We start from the raw sequence: 13,762 nt of genomic DNA, 5'->3' as shown, positions 1-13,762 counted from the left end.
AAGTTTCACTTTTGTTAGACAATTGCAATATTCTCACAATAAGCTAATTAGGTCACTTGGAGCATTTCTAGCATGTTTGGTTGAAATTTGAAATTTACATTTTTCACTTTTGTCAGACGTTTGTAATATTCTCACAATAAGCTAATTAGCTCAATTAGAGCATTTCTAGCATGTTTGGTTGAAATTGGAAATTTACATTTTTCACTTTTGTCAGACAGTTGTAATATTCTCTCAATAAGCTAATTAGCTCAATTGAAGCATTTCTAGCATGTTTGGTTGAAATTGGAAATTTACATTTTTCAGTTTTGTCAGACGTTTGTAATATTCTCACAATAAGCTAGTTAGCTCAATTGGAGCATTTCTAGCATGTTTGGTTGAAATTGGAAATTTACATTTTTCACTTTTGTCAGACAATTGTAATATTCTCTCAATAAGCTAATTAGCTCAATTGAAGCATTTCTAGCATGTTTGGTTGAAATTGAAAATTTACATTTTTCAGTTTTGTCAGACGTTTGTAATATTCTCACAATAAGCTAAGTAGCTCAATTGGAGCATTTCTAGCATGTTTGGTTGAAATTGGAAATTTACATTTTTCAGTTTTGTCAGACGTTTGTAATATTCTCACAATAAGCTAATTAGCTCAATTGGAGCATTTCTAGCATGTTTGGTTGAAATTGGAAATTTACATTTTTCACTTTTGTCAGACAATTGCAATATTTTCACAATAAGCTAATTAGCTCAATTGGAGCATTTCTAGCGCGTTTGGTTGAAATTGGAAATTTACATTTTTCAGTGTTGTCAGACGTTTGTAATATTCTCACAATAAGCTAATTAGCTCAATTGGAGCATTTCTAGCATGTTTGGTTGAAATTGGGAATTTACATTTTTCACTTTTGTCAGACAATTGCAATATTCTCACAATAAGCTAATTAGCTCAATTGGAGCATCTCTAGCATGTTTGGTTGAAATTGAAAATTTACATTTTTCACTTTTGTCAGACAATTGCAATATTCTCACAATAAGCTAATTGGCTCAATTGGAGCATTTCTAGCATGTTTGGTTGAAATTGGAAATTTACATTTTTCACTTTTGTCAGACAATTGCAATATTCTCACAATAAGCTAATTAGCTCAATTGGAGCATTTTTAGCATGTTTGGTTGAAATTGGAAATTTACATTTTTCAGTTTTGTCAGACGTTTGTAATATTCTCACAATAAGCTAATTAGCTCAATTGGAGCATTTCTAGCATGTTTGGTTGAAATTGGAAATTTACATTTTTCAGTTTTGTCAGACGTTTGTAATATTCTCACAATAAGCTAATTAGCTCAATTAGAGCATTTCTAGCATGTTTGGATGAAATTGGCAATTTACATTTTTCACTTTTGTCAGACAATTGCAATATTCTCACAATAAGCTAATTAGCTCAATTGGAGCATTTCTAGCATGTTTGGTTGAAATTGGAAATTTACATTTTTCACTTTTGTCAGACGTTTGTAATATTCTCACAATAAGCTAATTAGCTCAATTGGAGCATTTCTAGCATGTTTGTTTGAAATTGGAAATTTACATTTTTCACTTTTGTCAGACGTTTGTAATATTCTCACAATAAGCTAATTAGCTCAATTGGAGCATTTCTAGCATGTTTGGTTGAAATTGGAAATTTACATTTTTCACTTTTGTCAGACAATTGCAATATTCTCACAATAAGCTAATTAGCTCAATTGGAGCATTTCTAGCATGTTTGGTTGAATTTGGAAATTTACATTTTTCAGTTTTGTCAGACAATTGCAATATTCTCACAATAAGCTAATTAGCTCAATTGGAGCATTTCTAGCATGTTTGGTTGAAATTGGAAATTTACATTTTTCACTTTTGTCAGACAATTGCAATATTCTCACAATAAGCTAATTAGCTCAATTGGAGCATTTCTAGCATGTTTGGTTGAAATTGGAAATTTACATTTTTCACTTTTGTCAGACGTTTGTAATATTCTCTCAATAAGCTAATGAGCTCAATTGGAGCATTTCTAGCATGTTTGGTTGAAATTGGAAATTTACATTTTTCACTTTTGTCAGACGTTTGTAATATTCTCACAATAAGCTAATTAGCTCAATTGGAGCTTTTCTAGCATGTTTGGTTAAAATTGGAAATTTACATTTTTCACTTTTGTCAGACAATTGCAATATTCTCACAATAAGCTAATTAGCTCAATTGGAGCATTTCTAGCATGTTTGGTTGAAATTGGAAGTTTACATTTTTCAGTTTTGTCAGACGTTTGTAATATTCTCTCAATAAGCTAATGAGCTCAATTGGAGCATTTCTAGCATGTTTGGTTGAAATTGGAAATTTACATTTTTCACTTTTGTCAGACGTTTGTAATATTCTCACAATAAGCTAATTAGCTCAATTGGAGCTTTTCTAGCATGTTTGGTTGAAATTGGAAATTTACATTTTTCACTTTTGTCAGATAATTGCAATATTCTCACAATAAGCTAATTAGCTCAATTGGAGCATTTCTAGCATGTTTGGTTGAAATTGGAAATTTACATTTTTCACTTTTGTCAGACAATTGCAATATTCTCTCAATAAGCTATTTAGCTCAATTGGAGCATTTCTAGCATGTTTGGTTGAAATTGGAAATTTACATTTTTCAGTTTTGTCAGACGTTTGTAATATTCTCACAATAAGCTAATTAGCTCAATTAGAGCATTTCTAGCATGTTTGGATGAAATTGGCAATTTACATTTTTCACTTTTGTCAGACAATTGCAATATTCTCACAATAAGCTAATTAGCTCAATTGGAGCATTTCTAGCATGTTTGGTTGAAATTGGAAATTTACATTTTTCACTTTTGTCAGACGTTTGTAATATTCTCACAATAAGCTAATTAGCTCAATTGGAGCATTTCTAGCATGTTTGTTTGAAATTGGAAATTTACATTTTTCACTTTTGTCAGACGTTTGTAATATTCTCACAATAAGCTAATTAGCTCAATTGGAGCATTTCTAGCATGTTTGGTTGAAATTGGAAATTTACATTTTTCACTTTTGTCAGACAATTGCAATATTCTCACAATAAGCTAATTAGCTCAATTGGAGCATTTCTAGCATGTTTGGTTGAATTTGGAAATTTACATTTTTCAGTTTTGTCAGACAATTGCAATATTCTCACAATAAGCTAATTAGCTCAATTGGAGCATTTCTAGCATGTTTGGTTGAAATTGGAAATTTACATTTTTCACTTTTGTCAGACAATTGCAATATTCTCACAATAAGCTAATTAGCTCAATTGGAGCATTTCTAGCATGTTTGGTTGAAATTGGAAATTTACATTTTTCACTTTTGTCAGACGTTTGTAATATTCTCTCAATAAGCTAATGAGCTCAATTGGAGCATTTCTAGCATGTTTGGTTGAAATTGGAAATTTACATTTTTCACTTTTGTCAGACGTTTGTAATATTCTCACAATAAGCTAATTAGCTCAATTGGAGCTTTTCTAGCATGTTTGGTTAAAATTGGAAATTTACATTTTTCACTTTTGTCAGACAATTGCAATATTCTCACAATAAGCTAATTAGCTCAATTGGAGCATTTCTAGCATGTTTGGTTGAAATTGGAAGTTTACATTTTTCAGTTTTGTCAGACGTTTGTAATATTCTCTCAATAAGCTAATGAGCTCAATTGGAGCATTTCTAGCATGTTTGGTTGAAATTGGAAATTTACATTTTTCACTTTTGTCAGACGTTTGTAATATTCTCACAATAAGCTAATTAGCTCAATTGGAGCTTTTCTAGCATGTTTGGTTGAAATTGGAAATTTACATTTTTCACTTTTGTCAGATAATTGCAATATTCTCACAATAAGCTAATTAGCTCAATTGGAGCATTTCTAGCATGTTTGGTTGAAATTGGAAATTTACATTTTTCACTTTTGTCAGACAATTGCAATATTCTCTCAATAAGCTATTTAGCTCAATTGGAGCATTTCTAGCATGTTTGGTTGAAATTGGAAATTTACATTTTTCAGTTTTCTCAGACGTTTGTAATATTCTCACAATAAGCTAAGTAGCTCAATTGGAGCATTTCTAGCATGTTTGGTTGAAATTGGAAATTTACATTTTTCAGTTTTGTCAGACGTTTGTAATATTCTCACAATAAGCTAATTAGCTCAATTGGAGCATTTCTAGCGTGTTTGGTTGAAATTGGAAATTTACATTTTTCAGTGTTGTCAGACGTTTGTAATATTCTCACAATAAGCTAATTAGCTCAATTGGAGCATTTCTAGCATGTTTGGTTGAAATTGGGAATTTACATTTTTCACTTTTGTCAGACAATTGCAATATTCTCACAATAAGCTAATTAGCTCAATTGGAGCATTTCTAGCATGTTTGGTTGAAATTGAAAATTTACATTTTTCACTTTTGTCAGACAATTGCAATATTCTCACAATAAGCTAATTAGCTCAATTGGAGCATTTCTAGCATGTTTGGTTGAAATTGGAAATTTACATTTTTCACTTTTGTCAGACGTTTGTAATATTCTCACAATAAGCTAATTAGCTCAATTGGAGCATTTCTAGCATGTTTGGTTGAATATGGAAATTTAAATTTTTCAGTTTTGTCAGACGTTTGTAATATTCTCACAATAAGCTAATTAGCTCAATTGGAGCATTTCTAGCACGTTTGGTTGAAATTGGAAATTTACATTTTTCACTTTTGTCAGACAGTTGTAATATTCTCTCAATAAGCTAATTAGCTCAATTGAAGCATTTCTAGCATGTTTGGTTGAAATTGGAAATTTACATTTTTCAGTTTTGTCAGACGTTTGTAATATTCTCACAATAAGCTAATTAGCTCAATTGGAGCATTTCTAGCATGTTTGGTTGAAATTGGAAATTTACATTTTTCACTTTTGTCAGACAATTGTAATATTCTCTCAATAAGCTAATTAGCTCAATTGAAGCATTTCTAGCATGTTTGGTTGAAATTGGAAATTTACATTTTTCAGTTTTGTCAGACGTTTGTAATATTCTCACAATAATTTAAGTAGCTCAATTGGAGCATTTCTAGCATGTTTGGTTGAAATTGGAAATTTACATTTTTCAGTTTTGTCAGACGTTTGTAATATTCTCACAATAAGCTAATTAGCTCAATTGGAGCATTTCTAGCATGTTTGGTTGAAATTGGAAATTTACATTTTTCACTTTTGTCAGACAATTGCAATATTTTCACAATAAGCTAATTAGCTCAATTGGAGCATTTCTAGCGCGTTTGGTTGAAATTGGAAATTTACATTTTTCAGTGTTGTCAGACGTTTGTAATATTCTCACAATAAGCTAATTAGCTCAATTGGAGCATTTCTAGCATGTTTGGTTGAAATTGGGAATTTACATTTTTCACTTTTGTCAGACAATTGCAATATTCTCACAATAAGCTAATTAGCTCAATTGGAGCATTTCTAGCATGTTTGGTTGAAATTGAAAATTTACATTTTTCACTTTTGTCAGACAATTGCAATATTCTCACAATAAGCTAATTGGCTCAATTGGAGCATTTCTAGCATGTTTGGTTGAAATTGGAAATTTACATTTTTCACTTTTGTCAGACAATTGCAATATTCTCACAATAAGCTAATTAGCTCAATTGGAGCATTTCTAGCATGTTTGGTTGAAATTGGAAACTTACATTTTTCAGTTTTATCAGACGTTTGTAATATTCTCACAACAAGCTAATTAGCTCAATTGGAGCATTTCTAGCATGTTTGGTTGAAATTGGAAATTTACATTTTTCAGTTTTGTCAGACGTTTGTAATATTCTCACAATAAGCTAATTAGCTCAATTAGAGCATTTCTAGCATGTTTGGATGAAATTGGCAATTTACATTTTTCACTTTTGTCAGACAATTGCAATATTCTCACAATAAGCTAATTAGCTCAATTGGAGCATTTCTAGCATGTTTGGTTGAAATTGGAAATTTACATTTTTCACTTTTGTCAGACGTTTGTAATATTCTCACAATAAGCTAATTAGCTCAATTGGAGCATTTCTAGCATGTTTGGTTGAAATTGGAAATTTACATTTTTCACTTTTGTCAGACGTTTGTAATATTCTCACAATAAGCTAATTAGCTCAATTGGAGCATTTCTAGCATGTTTGGTTGAAATTGGAAATTTACATTTTTCACTTTTGTCAGACAATTGCAATATTCTCACAATAAGCTAATTAGCTCAATTGGAGCATTTCTAGCATGTTTGGTTGAAATTGGAAATTTACATTTTTCAGTTTTGTCAGACAATTGCAATATTCTCACAATAAGCTAATTAGCTCAATTGGAGCATTTCTAGCATGTTTGGTTGAAATTGGAAATTTACATTTTTCACTTTTGTCAGACAATTGCAATATTCTCACAATAAGCTAATTAGCTCAATTGGAGCATTTCTAGCATGTTTGGTTGAAATTGGAAATTTACATTTTTCACTTTTGTCAGACGTTTGTAATATTCTCTCAATAAGCTAATGAGCTCAATTGGAGCATTTCTAGCATGTTTGGTTGAAATTGGAAATTTACATTTTTCACTTTTGTCAGACGTTTGTAATATTCTCACAATAAGCTAATTAGCTCAATTGGAGCTTTTCTAGCATGTTTGGTTAAAATTGGAAATTTACATTTTTCACTTTTGTCAGACAATTGCATTATTCTCACAATAAGCTAATTAGCTCAATTGGAGCTTTTCTAGCATGTTTGGTTGAAATTGGAAATTTACATTTTTCACTTTTGTCAGATAATTGCAATATTCTCACAATAAGCTAATTAGCTCAATTGGAGCATTTCTAGCATGTTTGGTTGAAATTGGAAATTTACATTTTTCACTTTTGTCAGACAATTGCAATATTCTCTCAATAAGCTATTTAGCTCAAATGGAGCATTTCTAGCATGTTTGGTTGAAATTGGAAATTTACATTTTTCAGTTTTGTCAGACGTTTGTAATATTCTCACAATAAGCTAAGTAGCTCAATTGGAGCATTTCTAGCATGTTTGGTTGAAATTGGAAATTTACATTTTTCAGTTTTGTCAGACGTTTGTAATATTCTCACAATAAGCTAATTAGCTCAATTGGAGCATTTCTAGCGTGTTTGGTTGAAATTGGAAATTTACATTTTTCAGTGTTGTCAGACGTTTGTAATATTCTCACAATAAGCTAATTAGCTCAATTGGAGCATTTCTAGCATGTTTGGTTGAAATTGGGAATTTACATTTTTCACTTTTGTCAGACAATTGCAATATTCTCACAATAAGCTAATTAGCTCAATTGGAGCATTTCTAGCATGTTTGGTTGAAATTGAAAATTTACATTTTTCACTTTTGTCAGACAATTGCAATATTCTCACAATAAGCTAATTAGCTCAATTGGAGCATTTCTAGCATGTTTGGTTGAAATTGGAAATTTACATTTTTCACTTTTGTCAGACGTTTGTAATATTCTCACAATAAGCTAATTAGCTCAATTGGAGCATTTCTAGCATGTTTGGTTGAATATGGAAATTTAAATTTTTCAGTTTTGTCAGACGTTTGTAATATTCTCACAATAAGCTAATTAGCTCAATTGGAGCATTTCTAGCATGTTTGGTTGAAATTGGAAATTTACATTTTTCAGTTTTGTCAGAAGTTTGTAATATTCTCACAATAAGCTAATTAGCTCAATTGGAGCATTTCTAGCATGTTTGGATGAAATTGGCAATTTACATTTTTCACTTTTGTCAGACAATTGCAATATTCTCACAATAAGCTAATTAGCTCAATTGGAGCATTTCTAGCATGTTTGGTTGAAATTGGAAATTTAAATTTTTCACTTTTGTCAGACGTTTGTAATATTCTCACAATAAGCTAATTAGCTCAATTGGAGCATTTCTAGCATGTTTGGTTGAAATTGGAAATTTACATTTTTCACTTTCGTCAGACGTTTGTAATATTCTCACAATAAGCTAATTAGCTCAATTGGAGCATTTCTAGCATGTTTGGTTGAAATTGGAAATTTACATTTTTCACTTTTGTCAGACAATTGCAATATTCTCACAATAAGCTAATTAGCTCAATTGGAGCATTTCTAGCATGTTTGGTTGAAATTGGGAATTTACATTTTTCACTTTTGTCAGACAATTGCAATATTCTCACAATAAGCTAATTAGCTCAATTGGAGCATTTCTAGCATGTTTGGTTGAAATTGGAAATTTACATTTTTCACTTTTGTCAGACGTTTGTAATATTCTCTCAATAAGCTAATTAGCTCAATTGGAGCATTTCTAGCATGTTTGGTTGAAATTGGAAATTTACATTTTTCACTTTTGTCAGACAATTGCAATATTCTCACAATAAGCTAATTAGCTCAATTGGAGCATTTCTAGCATGTTTGGTTGAAATTGGAAATTTACATTTTTCAGTTTTGTCAGACGTTTGTAATATTCTCACAATAAGCTAATTAGCTCAATTGGAGCATTTCTAGCATGTTTGGTTGAAATTGGAAATTTACATTTTTCACTTTTGTCAGACGTTTGTAATATTCTCACAATAAGCTAATTAGCTCAATTAGAGCATTTCTAGCATGTTTGGATGAAATTGGCAATTTACATTTTTCACTTTTGTCAGACAATTGCAATATTCTCACAATAAGCTAATTAGCTCAATTGGAGCATTTCTAGCATGTTTGGTTGAAATTGGAAATTTACATTTTTCACTTTTGTCAGACGTTTGTAATATTCTCACAATAAGCTAATTAGCTCAATTGGAGCATTTCTAGCATGTTTGGTTGAAATTGGAAATTTACATTTTTCACTTTTGTCAGACGTTTGTAATATTCTCACAATAAGCTAATTAGCTCAATTGGAGCATTTCTAGCATGTTTGGTTGAAATTGGAAATTTACATTTTTCACTTTTGTCAGACAATTGCAATATTCTCACAATAAGCTAATTAGCTCAATTGGAGCATTTCTAGCATGTTTGGTTGAAATTGGAAATTTACATTTTTCACTTTTGTCAGACAATTGCAATATTCTCACAATAAGCTAATTAGCTCAATTGGAGCATTTCTAGCATGTTTGGTTGAAATTGGAAATTTACATTTTTCACTTTTGTCAGACGTTTGTAATATTCTCTCAATAAGCTAATGAGCTCAATTGGAGCATTTCTAGCATGTTTGGTTGAAATTCGAAATTTACATTTTTCACTTTTGTCAGACGTTTGTAATATTCTCACAATAAGCTAATTAGCTCAATTGGAGCTTTTCTAGCATGTTTGGTTAAAATTGGAAATTTACATTTTTCACTTTTGTCAGACAATTGCAATATTCTCACAATAAGCTAATTAGCTCAATTGGAGCATTTCTAGCATGTTTGGTTGAAATTGGAAGTTTAAAATTTTTCAGTTTTGTCAGACGTTTGTAATATTCTCTCAATAAGCTAATGAGCTCAATTGGAGCATTTCTAGCATGTTTGGTTGAAATTGGAAATTTACATTTTTCACTTTTGTCAGACAATTGCAATATTCTCACAATAAGCTAATTAGCTCAATTGGAGCATTTCTAGCATGTTTGGTTGAAATTGGAAATTTACATTTTTCACTTTTGTCAGACGTTTGTAATACTCTCTCAATAAGCTAATGAGCTCAATTGGAGCATTTCTAGCATGTTTGGTTGAAATTCGAAATTTACATTTTTCACTTTTGTCAGACGTTTGTAATATTCTCACAATAAGCTAATTAGCTCAATTGGAGCTTTTCTAGCATGTTTGGTTAAAATTGGAAATTTACATTTTTCACTTTTGTCAGACAATTGCAATATTCTCACAATAAGCTAATTAGCTCAATTGGAGCATTTCTAGCATGTTTGGTTGAAATTGGAAGTTTAAAATTTTTCAGTTTTGTCAGACGTTTGTAATATTCTCTCAATAAGCTAATGAGCTCAATTGGAGCATTTCTAGCATGTTTGGTTGAAATTGGAAATTTACATTTTTCACTTTTGTCAGACGTTTGTAATATTCTCACAATAAGCTAATTAGCTCAATTGGAGCATTTCTAGCATGTTTGGTTGAAATTGGAAATTTACATTTTTCACTTTTGTCAGACGTTTGTAATATTCTCTCAATAAGCTAATGAGCTCAATTGGAGCATTTCTAGCATGTTTGGTTGAAATTGGAAATTTACATTTTTCACTTTTGTCAGACGTTTGTAATATTCTCACAATAAGCTCATTAGCTCAATTGGAGCTTTTCTAGCATGTTTGGTTAAAATTGGAAATTTACATTTTTCAGTGTTGTCAGACGTTTGTAATATTCTCACAATAAGCTAATTAGCTCAATTGGAGCTTTTCTAGCATGTTTGGTTAAAATTGGAAATTTACATTTTTCACTTTTGTCAGACAATTGCAATATTCTCACAATAAGCTAATTAGCTCAATTGGAGCATTTCTAGCATGTTTGGTTGAAATTGGAAGTTTACATTTTTCAGTTTTGTCAGACGTTTGTAATATTCTCTCAATAAGCTAATGAGCTCAATTGGAGCATTTCTAGCATGTTTGGTTGAAATTGGAAATTTACATTTTTCACTTTTGTCAGACGTTTGTAATATTCTCACAATAAGCTAATTAGCTCAATTGGAGCTTTTCTAGCATGTTTGGTTGAAATTGGAAATTTACATTTTTCACTTTTGTCAGACAATTGCAATATTCTCTCAATAAGCTATTTAGCTCAATTGGAGCATTTCTAGCATGTTTGGTTGAAATTGGAAATTTACATTTTTCAGTTTTGTCAGACGTTTGTAATATTCTCACAATAAGCTAAGTAGCTCAATTGGAGCATTTCTAGCATGTTTGGTTGAAATTGGAAATTTACATTTTTCAGTTTTGTCAGACGTTTGTAATATTCTCACAATAAGCTAATTAGCTCAATTGGAGCATTTCTAGCGTGTTTGGTTGAAATTGGAAATTTACATTTTTCAGTGTTGTCAGACGTTTGTAATATTCTCACAATAAGCTAATTAGCTCAATTGGAGCATTTCTAGCATGTTTGGTTGAAATTGGGAATTTACATTTTTCACTTTTGTCAGACAATTGCAATATTCTCACAATAAGCTAATTAGCTCAATTGGAGCATTTCTAGCATGTTTGGTTGAAATTGGAAATTTAAATTTTTCACTTTTGTCAGACGTTTGTAATATTCTCACAATAAGCTAATTAGCTCAATTGGAGCATTTCTAGCATGTTTGGTTGAAATTGGAAATTTACATTTTTCACTTTTGTCAGACGTTTGTAATATTCTCACAATAAGCTAATTAGCTCAATTGGAGCATTTCTAGCATGTTTGGTTGAAATTGGAAATTTACATTTTTCACTTTTGTCAGACAATTGCAATATTCTCACAATAAGCTAATTAGCTCAATTGGAGCATTTCTAGCATGTTTGGTTGAAATTGGAAATTTACATTTTTCACTTTTGTCAGAATATTGCAATATTCTCACAATAAGCTAATTAGCTCAATTGGAGCATTTCTAGCATGTTTGGTTGAAATTGGAAATTTACATTATTCACTTTTGTCAGACGTTTGTAATATTCTCTCAATAAGCTAATTAGCTCAATTGGAGCATTTCTAGCATGTTTGGTTGAAATTGGAAATTTACATTTTTCACTTTTGTCAGACAATTGCATTATTCTCACAATAAGCTAATTAGCTCAATTGGAGCATTTCTAGCATGTTTGGTTGAAATTGGAAATTTACATTTTTCACTTTTGTCAGACAATATCAATATTCTCTCAATAAGCTAATTAGCTCAATTGAAGCATTTCTAGCATGTTTGGTTGAAATTGGAAGTTTACATTTTTCAGTTTTGTCAGACGTTTGTAATATTCTCACAATAAGCTAAGTAGCTCAATAGGAGCATTTCTAGCATGTTTGGTTGAAATTGGAAATTTACATTTTTCAGTTTTGTCAGACGTTTGTAATATTCTCACAATAAGCTAATTAGCTCAATTGGAGCATTTCTAGCATGTTTGGTTGAAATTGGAAATTTACATTTTTCACTTTTGTCAGACAATTGCAATATTCTCACAATAAGCTAATTAGCTCAATTGGAGCATTTCTAGCATGTTTGGTTGAAATTGGAAATTTACATTTTTCACTTTTGTCAGACAATATCAATATTCTCTCAATAAGCTAATTAGCTCAATTGAAGCATTTCTAGCATGTTTGGTTGAAATTGGAAGTTTACATTTTTCAGTTTTGTCAGACGTTTGTAATATTCTCACAATAAGCTAAGTAGCTCAATAGGAGCATTTCTAGCATGTTTGGTTGAAATTGGAAATTTACATTTTTCAGTTTTGTCAGACGTTTGTAATATTCTCACAATAAGCTAATTAGCTCAATTGGAGCATTTCTAGCATGTTTGGTTGAAATTGGAAATTTACATTTTTCACTTTTGTCAGACAATTGCAATATTTTCACAATAAGCTAATTAGCTCAATTGGAGCATTTCTAGCGTGTTTGGTTGAAATTGGAAATTTACATTTTTCACTTTTGTCAGACGTTTGTAATATTCTCACAATAAGCTAATTAGCTCAATTGGAGCATTTCTAGCATGTTTGGTTGAAATTGGAAATTTACATTTTTCAGTTTTGTCAGACGTTTGTAATATTCTCACAATAAGCTAATTAGCTCAATTGGAGAATTTCTAGCATGTTTGGTTGAAATTGGAAATTTACATTTTTCACTTTTGTCAGACAATTGCAATATTCTCACAATAAGCTAATTAGCTCAATTGGAGCATTTCTAGCATGTTTGGTTGAAATTGGAAATTTACATTTTTCACTTTTGTCAGACAATTGCAATATTCTCACAATAAGCTAATTAGCTCAATTGGAGCATTTTTAGCATGTTTGGTTGAAATTGGAAATTTACATTTTTCACTTTTGTCAGACAATTGCAATATTCTCACAATAAGCTAATTAGCTCAATTGGAGCATTTCTAGCATGTTTGGTTGAAATTGGAAATTTACATTTTTCAGTTTTGTCAGACGTTTGTAATATTCTCACAATAAGCTAATTAGCTCAATTGGAGCATTTCTAGCATGTTTGGTTGAAATTGGAAATTTACATTTTTCAGTTTTGTCAGACGTTTGTAATATTCTCACAATAAGCTAATTAGCTCAATTAGAGCATTTCTAGCATGTTTGGATGAAATTGGCAATTTACATTTTTCACTTTTGTCAGACAATTGCAATATTCTCACAATAAGCTAATTAGCTCAATTGGAGCATTTCTAGCATGTTTGGTTGAAATTGGAAATTTACATTTTTCACTTTTGTCAGACGTTTGTAATATTCTCACAATAAGCTAATTAGCTCAATTGGAGCATTTCTAGCATGTTTGGTTGAAATTGGAAATTTACATTTTTCACTTTTGTCAGACGTTTGTAATATTCTCACAATAAGCTAATTAGCTCAATTGGAGCATTTCTAGCATGTTTGGTTGAAATTGGAAATTTACATTTTTCACTTTTGTCAGACAATTGCAATATTCTCACAATAAGCTAATTAGCTCAATTGGAGCATTTCTAGCATGTTTGGTTGAAATTGGAAATTTACATTTTTCAGTTTTGTCAGACAATTGCAATATTCTCACAATAAGCTAATTAGCTCAATTGGAGCATTTCTAGCATGTTTGGTTGAAATTGGAAATTTACATTTTTCACTTTTGTCAGACAATTGCAATATTCTCACAAT

The sequence above is a fragment of the Watersipora subatra genome, unplaced genomic scaffold (genome assembly GCF_963576615.1).
Source record: "Watersipora subatra unplaced genomic scaffold, tzWatSuba1.1 SCAFFOLD_33, whole genome shotgun sequence".
In the NCBI taxonomy this organism is placed as follows: Eukaryota; Metazoa; Bryozoa; class Gymnolaemata; order Cheilostomatida; family Watersiporidae; genus Watersipora; species Watersipora subatra.
Note: the sequence above shows the minus strand (reverse complement) of the source record.